This window comes from Triturus cristatus, chromosome 2_2 (genome assembly GCF_964204655.1).
Source record: "Triturus cristatus chromosome 2_2, aTriCri1.1, whole genome shotgun sequence".
Lineage (NCBI taxonomy): Eukaryota > Metazoa > Chordata > Amphibia > Caudata > Salamandridae > Triturus > Triturus cristatus.
Window position 1 is genome coordinate 772257009 of NC_140582.1, and position 13439 is coordinate 772270447.

The following is a 13439-nucleotide window of genomic DNA, read 5'->3' on the forward strand; positions in this document are numbered from 1 at the left end:
CGATGGTTCCTTGTGGATAAGTATTTAGGACCTTTGCTGTGGATCACTTTAAAAATAATGCATCCTGTTTTAAACAAGAATCACTGCGCCACTGGGAGCCAATAAAGCTCCTTCATCAGCGGCTTCATGTGGCAGTGTCTTGGTTGTTGAAAGATGATTCTAGCAGCTTGATTTTGTGTCCTCTGAAGTCTGTGATTTTGGTTAATAGGGATACCCAGGTAAAGAGCATTAGATAATCATTTCTAGAAAACAATCAAGGCAATAATGATTTGAATGCTAGCCTCTCTGTTGAAGAATCCTCTAATTTTCTTGAATTTCCTGAGTTGGAGAAAGCAGGAAGACGTAACCCTGTTTATCTGGGGTTTCATAGATAGTTCCACATCAATATGAATGCCTAGACTTTTTACCATGCTCTTGGGATTCGGTGGGGAGCCTAACTCTGTTGGTCAGTGAGCAGGAGGAGTCCAATAGTTGAATTTATTATTTGGGATGACAATCTCTGTTTTGTCAGAATTAAGTTTTACTGGTTGCTATTTATCCAGTCTCTGATGCACAGAGCTCATATAAAGCACATTTAGTATGAAAATATGTATGTGTCATGTGCCTAATCGTTATTATTCAATAATGAATTAGTAATTGAATGCTTTTGCATGCCTCAGATTCACATGAAAGGTATTGGACAAATGATTCCCACGGGACAATTGTTGCATTATAGTATGAGTACCATGGTCTTTGCAGGCAGATAGGGCTGTCCTCGTATTAGTGACACAAGGGAAAAGGCAAGTCATGTAACAGGGCATAGTTAAAGCAGCTGTTAAAAGAACACAAAATGAAACATTGTTTTTCTTTCTCTTCTGTTTTTCTAGTTGTACATTGATAAGAAGAAAGAATATATGTATGGACACGTGTTTGCACTCCTTGGGTAATTATACAATAGTTGGTATCTTTCTGCATGCTTCTATCATATCTTTTTAAAGACAAATAACCTTTATTAAACGGCTTCTAATATCATTTTGAAGCCAATTTTGAACAGCGTTATTGATGTGTTTAATTTTGAAATAGAGAGTCTATTTTTATTCATAATTTTTGCAAATATGCTCCCTTTTGCATTTGAAAGAGGTGCACACCAAGGACTTAAGTGGTTTGTGGGAAAGGTGATGGCATGACCATGTATTATAAGGAGTAAAGTACCTACTTCCATACATGATAAGGTTATTACAAGCTACCTTGGAGTTCCATAAACTTTAACGGTACTCTGCCTTCAGCCTTGTTCCTCTATATGGTGATGGAGTTTCTCTGTGACTTGCAATATCCTTCTAATGTGCAACAGTGGGTACTGTATCCCATATAGAAAATGCATTGAGCAAAGTGCTCTGTAAAATAAAAATGGGCAGAAAATGCTTATCTACACTGAGTTGCTATCAGCAGAATCCATAGTTGACTCTACCTGTTCTCATTTCCATGATCTAGTGTCATCTTTTGTCAATGGCTTTGCTCTAAATCAATTGAGATTTCAACATAACAATTTGTTCTCTTTGATACACACTGATTTTTATAAACAGCAAACGTCTCATTCGTAATGCAGGAAGAGAATAGCAACACTTTCGCGATATCCACCTCTTAAACCCCCAAAAGAATATAGAGATCTTAAAAAGGTTGCAAAATCTGACTGTTAAAATTTTTAAAATTCCTCTGCACCTAATTTTTCCCGAAATATGTTTCACAAAATTTAGCCGTGTATCAATCAATATATCCTTCTTATTAACACTCACTCTAATCAAACCTGTATCAAGCAACAGTCAAAACTATGTAGCAAAAATATGGTGGCATTTCAGGGAATAAAATAACATCTCTTAATTCATCAGCTGCTGTTGGTGCAGCTTTCCTTTCTCCTGTTCAATAATGGTCTCTTATTTAAAATATTATTTTTATTGAGGTTTTGCTTTGAAGAAAAAGAACAATGCAGCATAGTATGCTTATATACAGGGACAGAAAATAACAACGGTTACAAGACTTAGCAAGAGCTGCAATCGTTGCAATGGCAATTTGAGTCCCATTAGAGCAATACGGCAATTCACAAATATAATAAAAGTTAGCAGATCGAAGATCAGGATGTGGGATGGGGTCGAAGGCAAGTACAGTGTGAAATGAAAATAGTTATAAGCGGTGGGGGCAGAAAGGGTTGCACAATGTAGCGGAGTTGTGAAGTCAGTATCTTGTGTCATAGCTATCACGTAATAATGTAATGCTTTGCAAGGGAAATGGAGATGAGGGATGTTACTTCCAGGGAATCTCGGGGGATGTAAAAGGGTAGAGGGAGGAATGTGTTCATTAAGCCCTTAAATAGAGGGTGTCAGTGTGGTAGAGTCAGGGGGCGGTCCTCTGGGATGGTGAGATGTATAAACTGGGACAGGAGTGGGGCCCATTCAGCCTGCCATGTCTCCCAAGACGCCATGCAGCGTGCCTCTTCATGTCAATGAGCTGTACCCTCTGTGGTTCCCCATTTCCATATTGCACCGTGCCATGCCTCCAAAGACAGGGTGGTAAATGTAGTGTGAGCATTTTTTGGGTAGTGTCAGGGCTAGACTAGCTAAGCGCGTGCGGACAATGTGACGTTGCCTACATTTAAAAATGCTGAAGTTGCAACCTTCCCAGGAGTTAAGGTTAGTGAGTTCAGTGACTTCACATAATGTAGTATCTATACCTTGTCAAAAGGTGTGGAGAGCCGGGAAAGACAATAGCATGTGCCGGAGATCAGCATTACCTGATTGACAATGAGTGCCTATTGAGTTGTGCAGGGGTCAAGTGCACATTGTGTAGCACGTGAAACTGTATTTGTTTAAATCTCATGTTTCTCAAGACACTGTGTGGTAATGCTAGTGCCTGAGCCCATTCCTTATGGTGTAGCACCCTTCCAATGTCAGCCTCTCATTTGGTGTGGAGCGGGTCCAATGAGATACCAATGTGGCTACAGATCACCTTGTATATGCGCCTTGTATTTGGTCCATGATACGTTTGTAACACAGCATGTGTGGGGGGATCTTCATCCCTAGTCTGCCACAGCCTATAGGAAGTATTATGAAGTTAGTGACAGGTAAGGAACTGACCAGCTGGGAGATCAAAGTCTGTGAAGCTGGATTAAAGAAAGCAGATTTCTGCCAAAGACCAAGTTTCTGGCCATGGTATGTGAGCAATTCTGCCAACTAAGTGAAGTATGTTCCTGGGTAGTGCGGAAGGCCCACTAGAGGGAATCCAGAAGCATATGGAAGGATATGGAGCTTAAGAGCCTCAGTCCTGTGGATGCATTTGGAGGCAATGTGTACTTGGAGTGAGCTCGTAGGGCCTGGCAGTGAGTTAAAGGCCTCTGATTGCTGTGGAACTGAGGGGTGGGGAGTGATGGTAGGTTTCACAAAGATTTCGGCTGGCTACCCACTTGGTTACCCATTGCAGTTGGGCTGCTAGGAGATATGCTTCAAAGAAGAGGGCACCCAATTCACCCTCACTGGAGGGTAATTGCAACTTCCGCAGAGCAATCCTGTGGTGGCCACATCCCTAGAGGAGTTCTGTCAGCAGGGAGTCAAGGTCCCAAAAGAAACAGTGGGGAGGAATCACCAGGAGATTGGTGAAGTAATGCAAAAGACGAGGTGGAATCACCATCTTTGATTGTGCAATCCTCCCCGTAGTGGCCAGAGGTAATTAAATCCAAAAGGTTATTAAAGGTTTCAGTGATGCCAATACTGGATGTAGATTGCCATCAAGGAGGTCATCTGGAGAGTGGTATAGTCAGATTCCCAGGTATTGAACTGCAGAGTTTTGCCAAATGAGGGGGATGCTATTAATAGTGATTTATTGTGTGGGAGGTTATTGTGTAGTGCGTAAATGGAGGATTTGCTCCAGTTGACCCGTATGCCAGATATGCTAGTGAACAACTGTAGTGCGATGTGGATGGTAATAGGATTTGCTGGACATCACGGCGGTACAGGAAAAAGGCATCCACGTAGAGTGATACCATATGTGTCCTATCTGCCAGGTGTATACCCCTGTGCGCGCCATCTTCATAGAGCCAAATGCCCATGGGCTCTATGGCCATCGCGAAAAGTAGGCCCATCCGAATCCATGAATGCAGCGTTGTGTACAGGTGTCGGGTGTAGGCATGGAAGCGATCACCAATGCCCATTTGTGTAAGCTCTTGAAAAAGGTAAGACCAGTCTAGGGAGTCAAATGCCTTAAACAGGTTCAACACTAGGCACACCGAAAAGGGATAGCGGTCCTGAACCTGGTCCTGGACATAGAAAAGGCAGCGGAGGCTGTGGGAGGTGCTGCGCCTGGGAACCAACCCATTTTGATCTGGATGGATGAGTTTTGACTGGATTTGGGTGCATCGACCAGACAGTATCTTCCCCATGATCTTGTAATTGACTCCCAGCAATGGGGAATAGGAAGCTACATTGGTAGGGTCCCGGTGGTGCTTGGGGATAGAGACTAACAAAGACTCCCGAAGAGAGGATAGTAGTTTGCCTAGCCAAAGGGCCTAGTTGTACATAGTAGCTAGATGAGGTGCAAGGATCTTGGTGTATGTGCTGTAATATTCTATAGGTAGTCTGTCAAGGTCAGGGGCTTTATTCCTGGCCGAGTCTTGAATTATCTGTTTGACATCTACCGGATCTATAACCATGTCCAAGGTGTTATGGGTAGTCGCGTTGGTACTTGGAATGGGGGGTGCTCAACGAACGATTCAATAGCGTCCCTGCAATCTACATCAGACGACGCTTTGTATATGCGGGAGTAATAACTATAGAATTCTGCAAGGATGTTGTGTTGTGTGTGCAGTACTGCACCTCATGGGGATTGTAGTTCAAGTAGGGGGCTTCCCTTTGTTCTTGGTGGATCAGCCAAGCATGAAGGTGTCTCGATTTACTACCTTCAATGTGAGTTTTGGCCACGTACGCAGTAAGGTTGGGGCAGCACAAGTGCTTTAAGAGGGAAACATGTTTGCATTTAGCCTCCTGCAATGCGAGACGACTAGAGGGTAGATGTTGCTGTGCCACCGTGATTTCCTTGTCTAACATATGGCAGACTCCAACCACTTCTTGAAGGCAAATACCCAGGGTGACAACTTTGAAGGCGTCCCACTCAAGAAGTTTGTTGGAGGCACTGCCATCATTTTCAGTTAACAAATTGCAAATATGTGAGTTCTGGAGGTCCCGAAATACTGGGACTTCCAGGCATTTTTGGGGACAGACACCATGTGGGATTGGGGGGCAAGGGGTCCCCATTGCAGGTCTACGGTGTGGTCATCATGTTCGGAAATCACTCAGGCCAACAATGGTCTCAATTTGGTTAGATTTCACCCTTTGTACATGACTTGCACCTGTTATCTCTCAAACCACCTACTAAGCTGATGGTGCTGTTCTGGGTATGTGTTTCAACTCATGAATGAAGCACTTGTTTCCTTCTGTGCTATGATTTCTCTTTCAAGTGGCATTAAGAAGAGAATGTCTTACCGTTCTCCTAAAAAACAGTGGATGACACTATACGGAAAAACTTTCCTCCTATCACTAGTCTTCTTTTTATGGGCAGAATTACCAAAACAAACCCTCATTCCAGCTGCGTACACACTTTGATCATGCTAACCCTTTAGAGACTTTCATTCAGGATTTCATCCTTGTCACCCTACCAAGTCTGCTACATTGCAGGTGATCAATGGCATTGTATGTGTTACTGATGAAGGGAACATTTGGCCCTACCTGTGCTGAGGTAACTCTCAGTGGATTTTAATATGTAGACCATGGAACAGCATTGCCTATTCTTTCATCTCCTATAGGTAAGAGCAGAAGTATCTTGGATTGATTTTAATTATTACTGTGACTGCTTTAAATGCTTTTATAAGTATTTCAAGGTCCTCCCCCTTGCTCGAGCAGCGCAGAGTGCTTCAGGTTTCCATCTAGTCCTCATCATTGTTCATACTGTGTATTGAGTATCAAAGGGATCTGGTGACCACATTTGGCAGGAGCACCCATTATTATGCTGGCGACTCTCTATTCTATCTTACAGCATCATTACAAACTAGCTTTCTTCAATGCAGAGTTGCCTTCAGGTAACTAAAAACTGGTTAGCAAAATCAGTTCTTATATTTAATGCCCAAAAGACCTAATATATTTGAAAAACACATGTTTTAGTGAAGTTCGTATGTAAATTACAGGTCTGAAATTGCCACTTTTAGACAGTTGGCATTTTCATACTTTAATCATTCTGTGCCTCTGTCTGTCTCTGAATACACGTCTGAGTCAGGATGACAGTTGGACTGTTTATGCATTTACGCTAGACAGTCACACAAAGGGAGCTGTGGTGTGCCCTGCATATCCCGATGACCCGTCACGAGGCTAATGGGTTCTCCTGAGCTAGAGTGGTAGGAGGAGTGGACACTGACACCTGAATAGGGCTGTGCCTGTCCTTACACAATGAAGTCTCCACCCCCTGTAGTATGACTGGAGCCAGGGCAGGGAAAGGCAGTACACTACAAATACTTTCCTATGTAGTTTACTAACATCAAAGGTTGAAATGGGTATAAGTACTGTACCTGTGACACCATATACTTAGGACACTTCTGGGCTGAGGACGTTCTGCCAGGAACAAGAGCTAGATGGCTGTCAGGAAGGACTGCAGTTTAGCTGTTTGCTTTGCTGTGTTGGCCTGCTGCTAGCTGCTTCTGTCCCAGGAGAGAAAGGACTTTAATTTGCTTTCTACATCTTGCTTCAAACGTTCTCCCAGGGCTTGAGTTGAGCTTGCCTCCTATTAAGAAGTCCCAGGGCCATCAAAGACCTAAAGTGCAACCCCTGAGCCCCTCTGCAAAGGAGTTTCACTTGTCAAGTGGTTCCCATTTGGGATCTTGGGCCCTTGGAAGTAAGTTTAGGGTGCTACTAAGAGGAAAATAGGACGCAGATCATCTGATGCTGTGCTGCTACCTGCACTGGAGAAGTGGTCGCACTCAACGCATGGACCTCAGCTTGCATCGCAGGCTCCGAAGCCGCCGCAGTGCGTGCAAACCTCCACCTCTACATGAGTTTCGAGCACAGCACTACCAAAGTCTATGGCGCACTGTTCCGATGCCTGTGGCCTGGCCCTACATCGATGCTGTGGAACCTGAAGCCTCACAGCTTGACTATCAACACCTCATTGATGCCGCTCCACAGTAAGAAACTGGGGTACCGCACCGGTAACCACAGAGTCACATTCCCTGCCGCAGTAAGGAACTGATGCATCACCTCTAATGCCTGGTAATAAGAAACTGACGCAAGGTACTATACTGAGGCCTGCCTGACTTTGTAACCGGAACTCGCTCCATTGAGGTAGGACTGACTATGTGGAGTGGTCGACCACGATCAAATAGCCCCGGTTGGAGCTCTTTCGATTTCTATGACGCATACTTGATTAAATCTTTAAAAAGTTTTGCCGTTTTGGTATTGTTTGATTTAGATAAACATTGGCTATTTGTCTAAACTGGTGTGGAGTCCTTTTGTAGTTGTGTGTGTGTATGTATGTATACTTTGCACACTGCCTCTGGGATAATCCTACCTGCTCTGTGCCAAGCTACCAAAGGGGTGAGCAGGAATTATTTTCTGAGTGTAACTTACTTACCCTGACTAGAGTAGTCGATTCTGCCTGGCTTAAGTGCATACACTAGCCATCCAGAAACTCAATGTCTAACAATACTCTTATTACTGACAAACTTAACAAATGTCTGCTTCCATCATGTCTTTGTTTGCTTGCTTTAAATGATATCATACTAAAGGATTACTATGCAAGCATATATCAGCAACAAACCAGACACCACAATTTTTCAATTATCTCCTTTTTGACACATGCAGCCTCCTTGCACTTGTTTTTTTGGCACAGAAGTTGCCATAGTACTTTTTAAATAAGATTTTACTGCACTTACATATTTGCACCTGCTGTCTCTGGTGCTATTCCCTAGACTGTCGCGTTGTGTGCCGTTTGAGTGGAGGGATTGAACGTTGAGATAGCCTCATTTTCGATCGTCAGCTGCTGAGATCTTTTGCCAGTTGATGGTCTAGTGTTTGTGAATTGCCCCATCTCCGGGCTCCAATAGGCTATTTAATCACAGCCAGATAGCATTGCACAGCGGGCATGCCAAAGGAAAACCCGTCTGCGCCCGTCTATGCTTGGCCGCCGGCAGGTACCAGGAGGGCTGCATCTTTTATTAGGTATGAGCAGGCCCGTCTATTTTATTCCAGTTCGGACCTTACAGAGATAAGGCAATTAACTCCCAGCCACTTTTGCATGGGGTGTCTACTACTGGATCAGGAAGGTCCTTTCAATTGTAGTGTGTGCAATTCTACCTGCGTCACCTCCTCCTCCCAAACCAAGCCCACACTTTCTTTTACTTTGTGATAAGGTCTTCTAACCAACAAGAACAGTACACCATCTGATAATCTTAGACATACCTCTTCCCAGTTACACGGTCTGTACCTTAATGCACGTTCTATTTCAAAACATGCCCCTGAGCTTTGGGATCTATTAGACTCATTTAAACCAGACTTATGTTTCATAAATGAAACACGGCTTCACTCTGATGCCTCTCTGTGTATTGCAGTAGCATTTCTTGCTGACTATCATCTAACCAGAGTGGATAGGCAATAACTGTGGCGAGGGCATAGCCACTGCTTCACCAACCCACAAAAAAACAAATTCCTAGATTCCTGTTCCACGATTGGTTATAGATGATTATCTTTCAACTTGAAACTACCTCAAAGCCTACGTGGAGAGGGGCTCTGGTTTATCGCCCTCCTGGCAAAAAGAAAGATACTAACTCTAAGGTAGTATAATGGCTTGCCCTGCACATTTTAGCAGTAGATAACTTTCTGCTTTTCGGAGACTTTAACTATCATGTGTACACAATCTCAGATCCCAGCTCCATCCATCTGCTTGCAAATTTGGAATCCTTAGGACTCCACCAAAAAATAGAAGGTCCTACTCATATAGCTGAACACACATTAGATTGAGTGTTTTACAATATGCCTAATATGGTGGTTGATCCCCTGGCTTCCCGAGAGTGGACAGACCATTTTTCCATTAGCTTCAATATCGTGACGCAGAAATCAAGAGATCTACATCCTAATGTTTTAAAACTTACTAGACGCTGGAGGAAGGTAGTTCTTTCTGCCTTTTCTCCTGTTTTTGCCTTTTCTGTTTTGAAGGACTGTGGAGACATTAATATTCCCTTAAAGGACTTCGAGGATACTCTTACGCAGGCTTTAGACATCATAGCCCCCGTTGAAATAAACTAATACTAAAACTAGAAGCCTTATCTCACCCTGGTACACTGAATCCCTAAAGATGGAAAAAACATCTGTAGGAAATTTGAAGGTAAATGAGGAACTTCCATATCAGCTCAGCTGAGGAAAGACTCATTTACAAATCTGCATTAAGAAAAGATCTAAAAAATATCAATATTGCAAGAAGGACCCATACAGTTGATAGAATCAAGACTGCAAGTAATTCTTCAAAAGAGCTGTATAAAATTCTAAAATAACGTACTAACCAGGCAATGTGTACCTCTACCAGCCCAGCATCTCAGGTGTTCTGAGATGACCTTGCAGCACAGTTTGAGCAAAAGATTAAGATTATTTACCAATCTCTATATAATAATGTGATATCGATAAGGCAAGCCCCAGACGAGCCCTCAGCCCACCACCCTGGGGTCCCTCAAACCTTCCACTCCTGAGCCAGTGCTGGGCCTGCTCAAAAGAATCAAATCGGGATCTTCTGACGATCCCTCCCCTCCTTACATCATCATCTCCCTAGCTTCAATATTTCTTGTCCATTTCTGGACCTATGTAACCTCTTTTTTCAATTTGGAAGCCCTTCCTACGAAATGCAAAGCTAACAGGGTTAAACCTATTCTTTAAAAAAAAAACTATGGCAGACCCCACAGACCTGGGTTACTACAGATCCATTTCATTCCTCTCTTTTGTTGGGAAAGTCTCTGGTAAACCAACAACTGGTGTCTTATTTAGAAACCCACTCCTTCTTATATTACCCCAGTAAGACCGTGCTTCTTATAGCATGGAGTCAGGCTTAGTGGAGGTCATTGATATAATCAGATTTACCTTAGAGCAGGGGAACTCTATGCTGGTTCTCCTTGATCTATCACAATTGTTAGACACCACCTCCCAATTTAATCCTAAACCAGAGATATTCGGATATGGGGAGGTCAATTGGAAAGATTTAATCTGGCTGGAACATTTTCTGGTGGAGCGAACCCATACAGTACAAGTAGACCTCTATGACTCCAGAACTATGGTTCAAGCTAAAGGGGTGCCTGAGGGTTCGATTTTGAGCCAAACTTTCTTTAAAGTTAATGTAGCTTCCTTGGCCAAGGACATCAGGTCAAATGGTTTTAATATGATTTCATATGATGATGACACACAACTTGTCATCACTATGGACCCTAATCCAAAACGTTTTTAAATCAAATTTAAGGACTGCATGTTAAAAATTCCATCCTGGATGATAGCCAGTTTTCTTCAGCTATATTCCAGTAAGATGCAAATCTTGCTTTTTCACTTTCTAGTCAACCGACTGGTGGCCATCTGAACTGGGACTGTCTCCCACTCCCAAACAAATTGCTAGAAACCTGGGTGTTCTCCTGGATGACAACCTGTCCATGAAGGGGCATGTCAAATCAATTTCTGGGATATGTTTGGCATGATGCGCATGCTTAGGAAGGCCTTTCACTGGGTTCCTTTGCAAACAAAGAAATCCCTGGTCCAGGTTCTGATAGTGAGCCACCTGGATTATGAAAGCTCCCTCATGGTTGCAATTAATGAAATACTTTTCTTTAGACTACAGGTGGTACAGTACACAGCAGTCTTGTCTGCAATCTCCCTCTGCGATCTCCATCTGAACCTTTGCTACGTTCTCTTCATTGGCTTTCCATAAATAAGTGTGTACTCTTTAAACATTTCTATCTGGCTTTTAATTCCTTGCATAGGAAATGACGATGTTACCTCCAAATTAAGTTGCATCCATATATTCCGTAACGTCAACTTAGCTCAGTGAGGTTATTTTTCTACGCCGCACGTGCATTCATACTGCTAGGCATGGGGTCCGCTTCTTCCCCTTCTTGGCCCACAAATACTGGAATCAATTTCCCCTACAGTTATGTTCTTGCTCAGACCCACCGTTCTTTATAAAATCTCTGCAAACCTGGCTGTTTGAACTTTAATACTTTCATTGAACTGTGACCTGTGCAGCCCGCTAAGGTGCCGAGAGATCACCTTGGGGATCATTCGTGTGCCCATCAAATGATAAATTATAAAATGATTATCATTTTTTGGGCCTCTGATACTGTCCTGTTTTGCTGTCCCACACTGATCGGCAAAGCTCTCCTAATCAGAGTTTCTACGTGTGTTCACCTTCCATTTATGACTGTTCTGCATTCAGCCACCAGGCTTATGTTGGGTGCTAAGAAAAACGAGTATTTATTCCCATTCTTAAAACACTGTATTTGCTGACAGTAGAGACTTACATTCATGCTAATCTGGCTCGCCTCACCTAAAACACATTAACTTTATGGAGACTCTCATAATTGTCGTTGTAAGTTTAGAAGAAAGAACACCACCCTCAGCAAGTCTCTTACCTTCCTTCATTTCTCACTTCTCAGAAAATCATTCATGGATAACCAGGCATTTTTTCTTGCCACCCCTAGTTTTTGACCTCCCTTGCTTCTTATCGGGTCTGTAGATGGATGCTGGGGCAATGTAGAAATGCTGAGGCTTTGAACAGATGCGATTAGATTTGAATTAATGCCATAGTTCTGATGAAATGCTGGATTTGGGGAAAATAAACGGATTGCTGAGAGTTGAGGTGGCAGAGCAATTTTGGAGAGATGAGGCAGTGTTCGTGAGAGGTGGGAGTTGTTAAGATATGACTGTGGTGTGGAGGGATAATGGCCTGTGAATAAACAAACAGGTTCCAGAAAATGATGCAGGCTAATAAAATACAGACTCTATGAAGAGCTAGAGGGGTAAAGCAATGTAGAAATATTGAAGCGAAGAGATGCTGGAACTGCTGTCAAGAGATGGAGCAGAGAAGAGATAAAGGGGATTAGGAGGGATGTGACATTAAAAAGGGCAGGGGTTGTAATTAATGGGGGCTATGGAGAGATGCGTGGACAGTGGAGAGGATGGGCATTGAAGCAGTACAGGGACTGCTGCAGTCAGATGGCCCTGCAGAAACTGTAACTGTAGGATAGTGAAGAGCTGCAGAGTGTGTACTGAAATACATAATGGTGCATAAGCTGTTGAAAGAGGAGGCAACGAAGTGTTGCTGGCTGTAGAGAGAAGTGGCAATTAAGAGATGCATGAGCTTTTGTGGAGAGACTTCGAAGAGATGCTGGTGATGTGGAGCAATGAGCAGGGAGGTGACACAGAGGCTGCTGCTAGACGTTGTGGAAGTAGAGAGAGGTAAGGGCTGCTGTCAAGAGATGGAGCAGTGAAGAGATACAAGGGGTGGGGAGAGCTGTTCATAAGGTTCCTTGTGGTTTGTAATGTTCATGTTTAGCACACAGTTTAAATCAAATCAACTCAACCATTGAAATCTTTACTGTCTACAGAGGGTTGCATAAATAAACTGGCGCAGATGCAATGGTCATAAAAAAATAAATAAACTTGTTGTATAGGACGATATTGACACCTACAAACATATTTTATCACCTGATACCCAACCCCACTTGTGAACCCATTTTCCCATGGCACAGCCCGTAGATCAGGTTATAAGAACTGCCCATGCCAGGGGAGTTTGATCATCACTTGCCACCCTCCACAGTTTGGGTCAGAGGTGTATCTAAGGACTATGAGAACCATGACTCAAATCATGAATCTTCAAAGATAAATAGGTGGTTTATGTTTAGTGAAAGAGATGTATTCTTGTGAAAGAGGTGCTCTCTACATTGAATGGGGAGCTGTCTGCATAAAGTCAAGTGGTGTCTTCTGTATATGTAAGGCTTTCTCTTCTGTACATACTGAAAGTAGATTCTTAAACTTTAAAATGAGCTGGTCTCTGCATTATACTATCTGTAGTATAATATGGAATTTATTCAGCTGAATGTAAGTCAGTTTCTTTTGGCTCAACTGCTTGTTCCTGAGATTGCCTGTTTATGATCTAGCTTGACAGCACAGCTTTCGCCAGACAATTGTGAGAATCACCTGAAGAGGGCCTATGGCTACACCCATATGTTGAGAGGCAGGAGTACATGGTTTGATTGGGCAGAAGGTCTGTGCTTCACAAACCGTTCTTACCCTCCACACAACTGTGTCATTATGTTTATTTATCCAGCTGTCTGAGATTTAACTTTCAGGGGCACACACATGACATTCTAATGCTATTAAAGTGGCCTAGATAACTCATTGTGCTTT

The 13439-nt window shown here is 43.0% G+C and overlaps 1 protein-coding gene across 2 annotated transcripts in view; it reads left to right on the top strand.

Moving 5' to 3' along the window:
- Positions 1-13439, top strand: part of SGCZ (sarcoglycan zeta) — a 4297431-nt gene that overhangs the window by 930662 nt on the left and 3353330 nt on the right. For both annotated transcript variants that reach the window (XM_085642032.1, XM_085642033.1), the window contains exon 3: positions 867-922. The gene's annotated coding sequence lies outside the window, so the exon portion shown is untranslated. The remainder of the gene's footprint in view (positions 1-866; positions 923-13439) is intronic.